At 43.5% G+C, this 15,132-nt stretch overlaps 1 pseudogene; it reads right to left on the bottom strand.

Moving 5' to 3' along the window:
* Positions 1-707: 707 nt before the first annotated feature.
* Positions 708-870, bottom strand: LOC125092474 (uncharacterized; annotated as a pseudogene).
* Positions 871-15,132: the final 14,262 nt, after the last annotated feature.

The raw sequence follows: 15,132 nt of genomic DNA, 5'->3' as shown, positions 1-15,132 counted from the left end.
CGAAAAATAGTGCATAATGATTTAGCTACTGAAACTCACAGAGACACAGCAGGAAGTTTAGGAAGAGAGATGAGGAGTTTCATTTTGGACTCGCTGCATTGAGATACTTTGAGTATTCCATGGTACAAGACAAGCAGGTAGCTTAGAGACAGGAGTCTGACACTGGGATAGAGTGGAGTAGAGACAAAGCAGTGGGATTCATGATTTTGCAGGTTACAGATGGCCCCACTGGTGGGGTGGAAATGAGACTCTGGGGAAGTACCACCATAACGAATTAGGGTTGCAGGTCTCACCATCTCTTATGTTAATTAGAACCCAACCTCCTTTAGCTACATGCTAACCCCTAAGGAAATCATATCTTGTCTGTGTAACCTCCCCAAGTTTAATTACAACCCAGGAAGGGTGACTGAGAATTAGATTCACTATTTTCCTTCAATGGAAACCAAGTGTTGAGTAAAGAAAAGCAGAAGAATTTAACACTTCGGCCTCTTTTGCAAAGTTCCTCTTCCTATATGAGAACTCATCTTTCTCCAACCTCTCTAGCCTCTTACTGCAACAAACATTTGTGAGACGATATGCACAAGCCAGGCTTGTACCACTCTCAGAAAACCATGTGCAAACCTGGGATATGATTTATCATTATACCTAATATTTATTTTTCATTATTAAATTTTAGTTGCATGCCAAGACAATGAAAAATTAAGTTTGGTATAAGGCTTGTGGAGAGCAATGTACCACTCTAATACCACCTCTGGTACAATCTTTTATATTTCTAGTTACCACAGCAGGATACTGGGGAAAGTTTTCAATTAGCAATAACTGCACCTTGGATAAAGCTCATTGGCTACAATACCGTCACTGCACAGAGCTATAATCCTGTCTATTTCAGACCTTGTTAAAAAGTGTGTCTAGGGGCACTACAGGAAAAAAACTGAGGGTTGCTGGAGGGGAGGTGGGTGGGGGGATGGGATAAGGGGATGATGAGCATTTAAAAGGGCACTTGATGAGAAAAAAAAAAGAAGAAGAAGAAGAAAAGGAAAAAAGAAAAGTGTGTCTGGGAGCCTGGGTGGTTCAGTCAATTGGGTGATTGACTCTTGATTTCAGCTCAGACCCTGATCCAGGGGTAGAGGGAAGGAACCCCACATCAGACACCATGCTCAGTGAGAGTCTGCTTGAGATTCTCTCTCCCTCTCCCCCTCTGTCCCTCCCTTCCCCACACCCACACTCTCTCTCTCTCTCAAAAATAAACAGATCTTCTTTTTTTAAAGTGTGTCTAAAATAACTTGGCTCACTTTCCTGCTTTTGCTACATGGAAAATAGTGGCCATATGAGCAGGCACTCAGTACATTGACTACATTCTTTAGAACTCTTGGTTGCAAGTGACAAAAGCCCATCTGCAGGCAGCTTAAGAAAAGAGAACGTATTGCCTTTGATAGCTTAGGTAGCTCACTGACTGAATCTAAGAAAAAGGTGCAGAATCTGAGAAATCAGGAAAGACCACCACCAACACACCTTACCTACTGGGATTTCAACTTGTTTCTGTTTCTCTTTATGAGTTTCATACATTGTTATTATACATCATCCTCTCTGTGGGGTGGGAAAGATGTCACCCCAGTCAGAGTTTGTCTGCTTCCTTTCCACTCAAGCTGCTTTTACTCCATGTCCAAGTAACAAGAACAAGGAATAATTCTGTTTGGTGGAGAGAAGAGATATTTCATTGGGTCAGGCCTGGGCCAGAGGGAGAGAGCTACTATCACAATAAAGAACACGGCAAATTTTTCTGAGGTCTACCAAATAAAATCATTACCATACAACCCATACAATGGCGATGCCCAAAATCTTATATTTTGGATGGCATGAGAAAAACCTGTGACAATACCTCGGAATCATCCTTGTGAATGCTAATTCTCATTCTCACTGGGAAGTATTGTGTATGTAGACAGAATAAGACTGGGGACAGAAGCCTGTATGTCGCTGAACATCCCTAAAATATTATATTTGTAGTAAATATTAATCTCCAAAAAATTAGGATATAAACATCATTTTCAGTTACTTTTGAACCAAATTTGCCATCTTTACTTTTTTAAGATTTATTTATTTATTTGTCAAAGACAGAAAGAGAGAGAGAGAGAAAGCACAAGCAGGGGGAGTGGCAGGCAGAGGGAAAGCAGGCCCCCCACTGAGCAAGGATCCTGATGCAGGACTTGATCCCAGAACCACCTAAGCAGAAGGCAGACGCTTAACTGACTGAGCCACCCAGATGTGCCTCAAATTCGCCATCTTTAGTCTAGATTTTACTACATGCAATACGAGTATAAGAAAAATCTAGGGATGCCTGGGTGGCTCAGTAGGTTAAAGCCTCTGCCTTTGGCTCAGGTCATGATCCCAGGGTCCTGGGATCAAGCCCTGAATCAGGCTCGCTCAGTGGGGAGCCTGCTTCCTTTCCTCTCTCTCTACCTGCCTCTCTGCCTGCTTGTGATCTCTGTCAAATAAATAAATAAAATCTAAAAAAAAAAAAAAGAAAACTCTAAACCAGTAACTTTTAATTTGGTGATTGAGCTAATCTTTTTCATGATCCATTAATCACATACTCACGGTATTCTTTTCACGAGCTTCTGTTTTTTAAAATCAACATCATCATGACATAAACATTAATGACAGATTTAAGTAAAGAGGAAGTATACCTCTAGCCATGATTCCTGGGAGAACTGAAAGCTAATAATAAACATTTACTGTAGCTCAGTTCTCTTTATCAGTCCTTCTTCAAAAACAAAAAATTATAGGGACCAAAAAGCCATTTTTCAAACATGATATAACCAAACAACACTGTTTGCAAGATTCATTAACTGAAATGTGAATGCTTAAATCATTAAGAAACTAATCCATTTCAGAATATGTTTAACAGCAAAATGTACAGTTTATGTGAATTTGTTCCTCAGTCAAGATTCACCAATAATTCAAAATATACAATTAAAGTAGTTTTATTATTCAAAATACAAAGTCATTTGCATGTAAGATTAGCCAGGGATATAGTCATTTTACTTAGAAATGTCATCTGAGTCTTAAGTAAAGCAAATCTGACATGAATAAGACATTCAGTGCTCCCTTTAAAATTACTGCACCAAACTTTAGGTGTTAATATTCCAGAGGCCTTGGCATTTGGACTCTATTATGTAAGTAAAATTTTTTTAAAAACTGATTTGATATTTTGGACCTTGTGTAAAACTCTTTTCTGTAAATATCTCTGGAATTCCAATTCTAAGGAGACTTTTAATCTGGTTATTGTAGCTGATCTGACTCTCAGTATCATGAAGACTGAAATGATTCTATGACTGTAAGCTCAGTGTCTTTTTGTCATGCAAATGATATTCCCTGTGCTGGCGCTAATTTGATATATCACAGGTGCAGAAAGCAAAGATTACATAGTAGTATAAAGACAGACATTCGAAACCTCTTTAGACTTTTGCATGCCTTTTTCAAAGCTTGTAAAACTTGCTGGGATGTTAAGTAAACTGAGAAAGTAGCAGGACATGGGAACTGGACTCAGAGTGACAAGATTATTGACATACCTCCTTGGACAAGTCCCTCACTGTCCCTGTGTCTTAGTTTTCTTGCTTTTTTTTTATTATTTTAAAGATTTTTATTTATTTATTTGACAGAGAGAAATCACAAGTAGGCAGAGAGGCAGGCAGAGAGAGAGAGGAGGAAGCAGGCTCCCTGCTGAGCAGAAAGCCCGATGCGGGGCTCGAACCCAGGACCCTGAGATCATGACCTGAGCCGAAGGCAGAGGCTTAACCCAGTGAGCCACACAGGTGCCCCTACCCTGAACTATAGAACTATAGAACTATAGAGTTGCTATTATTATTTGGTTCTTCAAGAGCACCAGCCAACCCTCGCTAAGTAAAATGTCCAGAAAGAGTGTTAAATAGCCGTGTCCCACAGTTCTGCATTCCTGAGAACTATCAATGTTCTTGATCATACAACAGGAAAGTCTGACGAGTAACTCTGACAAGTAAGCCTCAGCTTACTCCTCGAAACGCTACATTTAGCCTGTGCCAAGAAGAGTTCAAATGCCAGGGAATACAGATGCTGGAGCCCCACCATCAGTATTTTGTCTCAGTGGGTCTAAACTTCAGGTTTAAAAAGTTCCTCAGGTGAGCAGAAATCCAGATTCCATTTTCTAACGCTTTTGGTTGTTCCTGTATCATTAACAGTTTTTGCATGCCAGTAAGTATCTTTCTACAACATAATTTCAAAGGGCTTCATAGTATAGGTGCGCTGTTATAATTTGTTTCCGATTCGTGCTTGGCTTCTAGTTCAAGCTAGGCACCACATATATTAATAGCTTTGCTATTTATAAAGCGGCCCTAACTTGAGTCTTAATGCCCAGGCACAGGCTTATGGTTTTGAGGAGAGGAGCGGTTAAGACATTGTGGTCTCTGGCATCAGTCTGAACTTAAACCCCAACCTTGGACAAACTGGTTAGCGCTGCAGGTGCCAGTTCCTACATCTATTAAATAAGGACAATGATAATGCCACCTCATAAGGGAAGGATGGTTCAATTTGAATATGTAAAGTACTTAGCACAGTGCCTAGCACAACACAAACAATAAGTCTTAACTATTGAGAGGGAAAAAACGTAGGCTCTGACATCCAGAAGCTGGCCAGGCCTTCACAGCTGGTCCTTGCTATTCTCCTAGTGACCATAAACAATGTCACAGAATATCAGACAAGCACATTTTAGAGACTGTGGTCACCAAGTGACCCACTCTATAAACCCGCCTGAACACAGAGAAAACACGAATACTGTCCAAACCACAAAATATTAAATATTTTTATTTAATATCCCAGCAAATGAATGACTGCTGCTTCTTCGTCTCATTCTAGTGTCCTCCTTGGCAAGAAGTACTCAGCTACCCAATCATAAAAAATCCCCTCTTCTTAGCAGCATCCAATCCAAACCACCAGTTCCTTACCTCCTTCCCAAATTACCTAACACAAGTCCAGTTCACTAATAAGTCCTTTCTAACCCCCTCACTGAGAGGCCCCGCAGCTCCCCAAGGTACTTCTCCCCAGCTGCAGCTTGCAATAGACCCACCTTGTTCCACTCAAGCTGAACGAGTGTATCCGTGATGGTCTTCAGCTGGAGGCCATTGCTGGTATTGTTCCAGAACCCTTTCTTCGTTTTGGAACTAAAATGTAGGAAGCTTGCTTTCACCTTGAACTTTATCTGTTTATCATTTGAAAAAGCAGAGGTAGGAACCAGAAAGCAAAAGTCATCCCCACTTAAGAAACACTAACACGGATTAAGGATTAAGAAGCACTGAGTCACTTAAATTGCAACTTTGGGGGGCACCTGGCTGGCTCAGTGAGAAGAGTGCGTGGCTCCTGATCTCAGCGTGGTGGGTTTGAGTCCCACGTTGGGTGTAGAGATTATTTAAAAACAAGATCTTTAAAAAAAGAAAAAAAAAAAAGCACTGCAACTTCTGTAAAAGGGTCACTACAACTTTGCATCAGAATTTTCATTAACCACAAGCCACATTCGTAGAATGCAGGGTCTGCATATTACTCAAGACTAAAGTTTTTTCTTTTTTTTTTTTTAAGATTTTATTTATTTGACAGACAGAAATCACAAGTAGGCAGAGAGGCAGGCAGAGAGAGAGAGGGAGAAGCAGGCTTCCCGCTGAGGAGAGAGCCCGATATGGGGCTCGATCCCAGGACCCTGGGATCATGACCTGAGCCGAAGGCAGAGGCTTTAACCCACTGAGCCACCCAGGCGCCCCAAGACTAAAGTTTTTTCTAAAGTGTCTAGCTGTTCCTAATTTATAAATGGGTTATTCCAGAAATTCACTTAAGGTTTGTTTGTAACACAGAGCTTCTAACTGAAACCGTATCATAAATGGTCATCAGGTTTACTGTTCATCCCCAAAGCCTATTTAATCCTGAATACATGTGAAGTACTATTCCAAATGCACCAGCACGTATGCCTTCTTGTCCAGGTAAAAATGCAAAACGCATTCTCACTGTGGGAGGTCCATCTCACCAATACCACCAAAAGTAGCAGTATAAATCATGCTGGTGCCAAGAACTCGCTACAAATGTAGAAGAGGTGTGACCAGGGTGGTTTGGGCTGCCCCGGGCTTTATTAGACCGCACAGCAAGAAGATTGGAGTTAGGCGGCAGGGTTGGTTAATCCAGTGAGTCAGAGGCTCAATAAAGTATCCAGGACCCAGGTGGGCGAGCCCACCCCCAGCTCTTTGCCGTTATTGTCAAGGTATCAGGGATGGTTGCAGCACTTGCCACATCTCCACGCAGAGAATAAAGCCCAGTGAGGAAGAGGAGAGTTTATGTCACAGTGATCTCTTCTTGGGGTAGGGGAATCTTCTTTGCCAGAAGCACTCCCCACCCCCCGACACACAGGCAGAAGTTTCCCTCACTATGTAAGGAGTGTATCACATGGCCATGCTGAAACCAATCACTGCAAGAGGAAAGGTTTCCAATGTTACCCACACAGAGGAATCAATCCTCAGAGCTACAGAAACAAAATTCCAATTCTCAGCAACAGTAGGTTTTAAAAGTTCCCCAGCTGTTCCAAGAGTATACTTAGAAGCTAGCCCTACTGCATTAGCCTAATCAAGTTTCACCCCCGCATGGGCTTTGGGGCTCTGCCAGCAGCCATGGGGCAGGCAACAGCTAAGGCCAGAGGTGAGCACCTCACTACATCCGCGGTGTAGACACACCTTGCTATAGCTGACAGAAGGCGTCTGTGAAGGCCGGCCACCCACTAGGTGACCTATAATGACAAACTTAAAAGATGTGTAGGGGTTGATCCGTAACCCCTACAAAAACCGGAAAATGAAGAAAATACCTTATAAACATTAGGTCCCGGTTGTTAAACATAAAAGCCTTTTAGACGGAGTTGGTTATAATGTCATGGCGGCCTACATAAGCAAACCAAAACCTGCCTGTAAATGCCTCAAGGTTATGAAATCGACACACTAACAATAACCAACACAAAGAACCAAGGACACCTGAAGTGACAATCATTCCCTTAGTCCGCACCCGCCTTTCCTCTAGGAAATCGCGGGCCTGAGAGCCTGTAGGCGGAGCCCGCCCACCCACTTCCGGTTCCCGTGCTTCCACGTTTAAACTGATTTCCGCTCAAAGAAACTTAACATTTTTAATGTGCCCCAGCTTAGCGTTTAACAGTTCTCAGAACAGGGAACCGGGGGAGACCCCCAACAGCCCCCAGGGACACGGAGCCACAAGCACGAGTACCTGCGGAGCTCCTTGAGCTCGCTGCTTTCTCCCTGTGTGTGGAGATGGCGGGCGGGTCCCTCTCAGATCCTGCCTTCTCGCTCCGCAGCTTTCCCGGCCGCTCTCTGCGTTCTGAGCTTCCTCACGTCACTTGAGCATTTCTTTCTCCTGACAGGCCCGAAAGCAGCTGCACTGGGGGCTGTGTCCGACTTAAAAACCGGACCGGGTCCGGGACCAACTGGTTCCGCCTTAGAAACTGGTCCGCGGCTGGCCTGGGGCCGACTTACAAAGTGGACCGGGGCCTGCGTGGGGCCTCAGGTGAATACGATTTTGTCTTAAGGCTGCACAAGTATTAATTGAGTACGGCCACAGTGAGGAACTTTTAACCATCTTAGGTAACCTTATCAATTTACGACGTGCCCCAGAGAAAGAGGGGTCTCGGCCCTCAGTCACTCAGTGTCTACTGACGACAAAGGGTGGACAGAAAATTATTTTTCCTCCCGTACAGTTTCTGGGGGCCAGGATAAGACCGGCTGGGACATGGGACACCCCGGCTCACTCTGGAGCAGGCAGAAGGCATCCTGGGAAAACTGGCAGAGGCCAGCAAAGGGTAACAACTCTTACCAAAGTCAGCCCTCCCAGACCTCTGTGACCTGGTGGAGAGAAGGTGAATTTCACATTTTCCCTTCCTTTCCAAATTCGGATCGGCTTAAAAAAAATTGGTTAACTGTCCTTTCTCTCCTAAGGACAGCGATAGCCTTCTTTTTTGTCTCATTTTGCATCCTAAGAACTTGACTTGGCAACCATCAGACCAGGGGACCCCAAAAAGATAGCTGAACAGAAATGTGTGTTGCGCCCCCATTCATGGCTAGATAAGCCAGGGCAGAAATGTGGATTGCATTCCATTTGTGGCTAGAGTCCTACTAACTGTGGGACCTGATAGTATTTGATAAGAATTGTTACCCTTTGCTAGTTTCTGCAAAGGCATCTTTCCCACGATGCCTTCACACTCCAGAGTGAGCGGGGTGGGGGGGTCCAGTCCCGACAGGTCTTAACCTGGCCACCAGAAACCGTAGGGGAAGAAAAATTACCCAGTAATTCCAGCTCTCAGGGGAATTGTCCAAGTCTTCTTTCGATTGGTGATCTTAGGGAGTGGCTCTGGATCTTGGGAAGGTAATAACTTTTGCACCTCTTGAGAAACCCTCTTGGCTCTATGGGATTGTTGAATACTACCAGGAATATTGACTGTTTGTGTCCGCTGAAACCTGACAAGATACTGACAAAGGAGTTTTTAAAGCATCACTATGGTTATAATTGGCCAGATTGGAACCTGATATTGACAGCCTGATAAAAACTTTTTTTTTAGGACTTCTCCCTTAAGCTAAAAGGAAAGAAAAGCATTCTGAAGCCACTGTGGAAGGATTTACTAAAATGTTCTAAAGACAGGGAACCTGCTGGCACAGTTGGTTAAGTATCCAACTCTTGTTTTGGCTCAGGTTCTGATCTCAGGGTCATAAGATCCAGCCCCCGATGGTCTCCGTGTTCAGGAAGGAGTCTGCTTGAGAGTCTGTCTCCCTCTCCCTTTGCCCCTCCCTCCTCCCCCCCCCCCACTCTCTCTCTAAAGTAAATCTTTAAAATAAAATAAAATGTTTTAAAGAAACCCAGCTCTAGGAGACAGACCATAAGAGACTCTTAACTATGGAGAACTAACTGGGGTTGCTGGAGGGAAGGAGGATGAGGACATGCACTAAATGGATGATGGACATTAAGGCAGGCACCGGTTGGGATGAGCAGTGGGTGTTACATGTAAGTGATGAATCACTAAATTCTACTCCAGAAACCAATACTACACTATATGTTAAATAATTCGAATTTAAATTAAAAAAAAAATTAAAGGAACCCAGGTCTAAATCTAGAACATATAAATCTTTTGATAACCATCTTAATTGCAGATCTTCTCCCTGATACAAAGAAGCAAATGGAGGATAATGTAGTTGGATGGCTGGGTCAGTGGCTAGAAATCGTTCAGACTGCAACCCAATTCTTTGAGGAATTAAAAATTACCTTACAATTGAGTCTTTTCAAGAATGGAAATGTGGCTCTAAAAACAATTCAAAGCCCACCTATCCTTTTTACCAATCCCAAACTCTGCCCTATTCATCCCAAAAGGCTCACAGATACTGTAAAAGATCTGGATTTAGGAAACAAAAGCTCTTCTTGGAGAAACAGCCTTTCTCTGTGGCTTTGAGATGCAAACGTTCTATCTGGCTTTCTCTAGGAACCCAGAGCCATCTCTTGAAGTGCAAACTTCAGGAAGATAATTCTTACAAGAAAAACAAAAAGCTATTTGGAAATTAGGCTAAATGAAAAATCTTAAAATTTTTTCCACAAATATTATTAAAAGCTTTAGCCATCTGAGCAGGTAACCCTAACTTAACTCTGCCGGAAACACAATTTAGATACAACCATTTTTTTTAAAGATTTTGTTTATTTATTTGACAGAGGAAGACACAGCAAGAGAGGGAACACAAGCAGAGGAAGTGCGAGAGGAAGAAGCAGGCTTCCCTCAGAGCAGGGAGCCCAATGAGGGGCTCAATCCCAGGACTCTGGGATCATGACCTGAGCTAAAGGCAGACACTTAACGACTGAGCCACCCAGGTGCCCCCAACCATTCTTTTTTTTTTTTTTTTAAAGATTTTATTTGACAGAGAAAGATCACAAGTAGGCAGAGAGGCAGGCAGAGAGAGAGAGAAGCAGGCCCCTCACAGAGCAGAGAGCCCAATGCGGGGCTCCATCCCAGGACCCTGAGATCATGACCTGAGCCGAAGGCAGAGGCTTTAACCCACTGAGCCACCCAGGCGCCCCCCAACCATTCTTTTTTAAACTAACGAGTTTTGCATTATCATACCTATCCCATGGCTAAAATTTTAACATGGAAAGCTATAAGATCTCTGTGTCTTGTATGTGTGTCTGTCTGTTATATATGTGTGGTATTTTTCTACCTCCAGATGATATTTCCAAAATTAATTTGTAAAAACTTCTACTTAATAGGCTTAAAGACAAACAAGTATTCATATAAATCAAACAAACTCTCAGAAATAGAAACTAACCCAAATGTTTTTCAAGTTCACATCATGTAAGATAATCTTCAGTAGATAAAATCTAGTTTAAACGTGTTGGTTTAATTAAAACAGGCATGTCTTTAGAATTACCGGCATTAAAACAAAATACTTGAATTTACCTAGGTTTACTTAAAAGACAAATAAGCTAACATATGTTATCTCTGTTACAGGATATATCAGCAAGAACAGTTAGCTGTTTAATGTCTCATGAAATTTTCATGAGTAATCTAAACATAAGTGTTAAGAACAAGTAAATAAGTGTCAGTAGAAGTTTATATATTTTCAATAATAAATATTCTCTATGGTATGTCTACTTAAATACACTTTCCCAAAATTTTTTGAGAACTTGAAACCCTAGTTATACTGAGATAAATTAAATGATGGTTATTCATTGAGTATCTCAATCATTCCAAATAGGAGAAAATAACTAAAACATTACTGAACACAGCTTTATCCACTTTTGGCTTTCTTTTGCAGAGGAACTAAAGATATTTGGATCGATTAGTAGACATCTTTTGTAACACATCAAAAATTTTACTGAGGAAGAATATACTTCTAGAAATTGTGAAGTATATTTATAAATTTCCCAATCCATAGAATGTTAGTGTAACCAACAGTCGATGTTGCTTACTTCTCAGTTTTCACTAGAAATAAAGGACTCTCCTGGTTAAGAATTCTAATCAACATATGTAATTTAAACTACTTAGGAGGGGGGCCTGGCTGACTCAGTCAGAGAAACATGTGACTCTGCTCTCAGGGTCATGAGTTCAAGCCCCACAAGGGGGCATTGAGATACCCTGAATAAATAAAACTTAAAAAAAAAAACCTACTTAGAAATAATAAGGGTGAAAGTAAACTACTGTATACTCCTGAAACCAATATTACACTGTATGTTAACTAACTACAGTGTAAATAAAAAATGGATACAAAAAAAAAAAGGAAGGAGGAAACTACTATGTATCTATTACCTGAACTAGATCCGGAATTCTAGTTTCCTCAAGTGTCTGGCTACAACTCTCCAGGCTAACGTTTCTAATTTTCTCCCACCTTTCTGACTTGGAATCACCAAGAACAAAAGCTGCTCTTGAACCTCCCTGGAAGAAACCATAACCGGTCCTTCTCACTGCCAAGACCACAAACTTCAGGGACTTGAACTTGGGTCCACTTCTCCCCATGAAAAAGGGCTCCTCCAGACTGTTGGAATGGCATGCCAGCTGGAGATCTAAAATTCAAGTTGACTAGGGAGGTTCCTCCTCAGAAGCAGATGGCATCTTGAGGCAGACAGCTCCCCCAAGATCATGGATCAAGATCTTCATCTCCAATCTGAACCTTTATTCCTTCTGCCTTTCCACCACTTGCCTCTTCTCTCTGATAATGCACAGGAAAATAACGCTCCTTCACCAAGGCAACTATTGCTGAACTACTGCTCAGGCCATAGCTACACAATTAAGTCTCCAGACGTTCTTGCTAAGATAGTTTCAGAAAAGAGAACTGCTTTAGGTGACTTACGGGCTGAACAAGGAGGAGCCGGCGCCACAGCAAATACTTTCTGCAGTACCTGGACCAACACTTTGGTCTCACAGCAAATACAGCAAATTAACAAACCAGTCGCTTGGCTAAAACAGGCTGATGTCCCCTCTTTGACTTATCTGAGACCCATTGGCTTGTCTCATGGGAGCCCTGGCGAAGTCTCTCCATATTATCCTCCTCATAGTTGTCATTGTAATTCCCCTTATACGGTATGTTCACTCGGAAGTCTTTTTTTTAAAGATTTTATTTATTTATTTGACAGATCACAAGCAGGCAGAGAGGCAGGCAGAGAGAGAGGGAAGCAGGCTCCCCACTGAGCAGAGAGCCCGACGCGGGGCTCGATCCCAGGACGCCGAGATCAAAACCCGAGCCGAAGGCAGAGGCCTAACCCACGAGCCCCCCAGGCGCCCCTCGAAAGTCTTAAGCGCATGTTCACAGCCATCAGCAGCACATCAGATGGTCCCACTGGGCTTGGAGAAACAGAAACAAGATGGACAAGATGAACAGCAGAAACATTTCTTCCACGGATCTGACAGCATCACCTATGAGGGTCACAGTGAGACGGCTGCAACTTAACTCTCATGATGACTGAGAGTGACACTCATACCAACATTTTGGTCATTCTCTCATGTAGAAGAAGAGGACCAAAAGGGAGGAATTGTTAAATTAATTTAACAAGGAGGCTATTAGACCGAGGTAGCTCTAATGCTTTGGCAGCCTAAAACCTAAGCCTGTAAATGCCTCAAGGTCATGACATAAAACACTAAGGGTAACCAGTCACAAACAGCCAACCAGTCTTTACATGATAGCCTATCAAGAACCTCTTTATTTCTGCCTTTTCTCTAAAAAAAAAAAAAAAAAAAAAATCCCTCTCTGGGCTCCTGACCCTGAAGTAAGTACTCCTCAGCACTTCCCATTGGCGTTTACTTGACTGCAGTTGATATCTGCTCACATTCTTAAAGATGTCTAATATGCTTCAGTTTATTATTTAACAGGAGAGACTTCCTCTCTGGAGCCTTTTCTGACACTCTCCCTCCTCCTGGGGAGATGTAAGCACCTGTCTGTTCCCTCTGACAGCATGCATGATGCTCACTGCTGGGCCCCTCCTGAAATGTCTCTTCTTTAAGGCCAAGGGTAATACCTGTATTCTGTTCTAGCTTGTGTGTCTAGCATCCAGAACACTGGAGGCTCAATAAAAATCTGTAGAACAGGGTGCCTGGTTGGCCTGGTGGGTAGAGCAGGTGACTCCTGATCTCAGGGTTGTGAGTTCAAGCCCCCGTGTTGGGCATAGAGATTACTTAAAAATATATATATATACATATACATATATATTTTTTTCTTTTTTTTTTAGTGAATGAATGAGGTCAAGGAGAAATGACCAAGGGACGCCTAATATTAATGGCAAGCATGTACTCACCACTTATTATGTGCCAGGCACTACACAAACACATGTACACTGAGTAGATTTCTTCCTAAAACAACCTGAGGAGGTTGGAGCCACTATTATCTTTAAATGTGAAGAAACTGCATCACAGAGAGACTAATCATTTGTCCAAGGTCACAAACGAGAAGTGACAAGTGTGGCACTGGATGACAGAGCCCTCTATGTTCTCTACCTTTGCACATAAGAGGGAAAGGGATGCTCGGCCCACATTAAAGATGGAGGCCTCTCTAGTGGTTCCCAATCCAGAGGAGGCCAGCAAGGGGTGCTGTCACTGGAGGCTTTTGCATTCTTGGACTGTTTAGGGGCAACAGAGGAAAAGGTGTGGCTCAAGCACATAAGAAGGGGTGGAAATGAAGAGAAACAAAAGAAAGCATCTAAAAGTCTTGCCCTGCAAGGTTAGAGTCTGGAAAGGAAATCTCCATTCTCCAACAAGAAAAATAAAAATGCTAATATTCTGATGTGGTTTAGCCATGATAGGCAATTCCTTGTGCCTTAGAGCTCCCCCTGCTATTTATGGGGAACATCACCATCAACAGCTCATTCCTCATAAGCCACAACCTGCAGAAGGATCACAGCTCCGGTTCCGGTTTCACCACTGTATTATTATCAAAGACACAGCTCACTATCTGTCCATCTTCCCCCAACCTGTCCCTCTCATGGCCCTTATTTTGCCCAATGGATCTATTGCTCACCCAACTCATTATGCCAGAAAATCTGGACGTCTCTCAAGATTTCTCCTTCCCTTTCCCCTGTCAAGTCCAACTGGTCACTGAGTTTTGGGGATTCTATTTCATAAATCTGTTATCTGTTCATTCATTCACTGAACATTTATTGTGTGCCAGGACTATGCCGTGAACTGGATGAGATTCCCCGCGGCTCTGCCCTCCCAACTTCAAGGAACGGAGCATCTTATGGGGAGCACTTTGGAAACGAACAGCCCATTCTACTGCAGCATACCGTAAATGTAAGAAACAGGTAGGTAGAAGGCTGGGAGGGAAGATTGGAGGGGTATGTGATTCAGGTGGGGAAGCCTGAGGGTTTTTCTCCTGGCAATGTCCAAGCTGAAATGTGAAGGATGTATAGCAAGAAACCCAGTGAAAGGGAGCGCAAGCGCAAATTTCTGGCTGCAAGGATAGAACACGACTTCAGAGCCGCCAAGGTGCTCTAGGCCGATCTTAATCCAGTCACTACACTACCCAAACGCTTTCCATCCCTCAGAACAAAGCAAAAAATTCGGCACCTTCTTTCCTGTCTCTGGAGGTTTGGCCTTGGTCTCCCAACACTTGTCACTTGTTCATCAAGATCTCCTGAGCACCTCGTTGGTGCAGGTACCTCCTGGTACCAACTTCACAGTACTTTCCCCCTTGGGGGAATTTTCAACATATTGCAGCAGACCTTGACGGAGCAACTCCTGAGTGCGGGGTTTGAAAACCATGCCGAGACTTAAGATGTTAATGACTTGGTTAAGGACCTCACAGCCTCACTCCCAATGCTCACCCGCCGTCACTGGATGGCTCCAGGCCTGTCACCTGCTGGTCCCGGCCCAGGTATGCGCCAGGGCTTTCTTCGCTCCCCCACCACCCTTCGCCCACCTAGACCCGCCTTCAGCCGGACGTCCTCCTCGCGGAGCCACCCTCGGCGGCGCGCAGCTCTGCTAAGGTGGCCCGCGCGGCGCGGTCGGTGGTTGCTAGAGGGCGGCCGCCGGCTGGCCTCCCCGCCGCCACTGCCCACCCCCAGACAGACCCTCTCCTGGGTGCCTCCCAGCCCGGGCCGGAGAGC

Source organism: Lutra lutra, chromosome X, assembly GCF_902655055.1.
Source record: "Lutra lutra chromosome X, mLutLut1.2, whole genome shotgun sequence".
Lineage (NCBI taxonomy): Eukaryota > Metazoa > Chordata > Mammalia > Carnivora > Mustelidae > Lutra > Lutra lutra.
The sequence above is the reverse complement of the archived record's forward strand: the minus strand, read 5'-3'. Positions and strand labels throughout refer to the sequence as shown.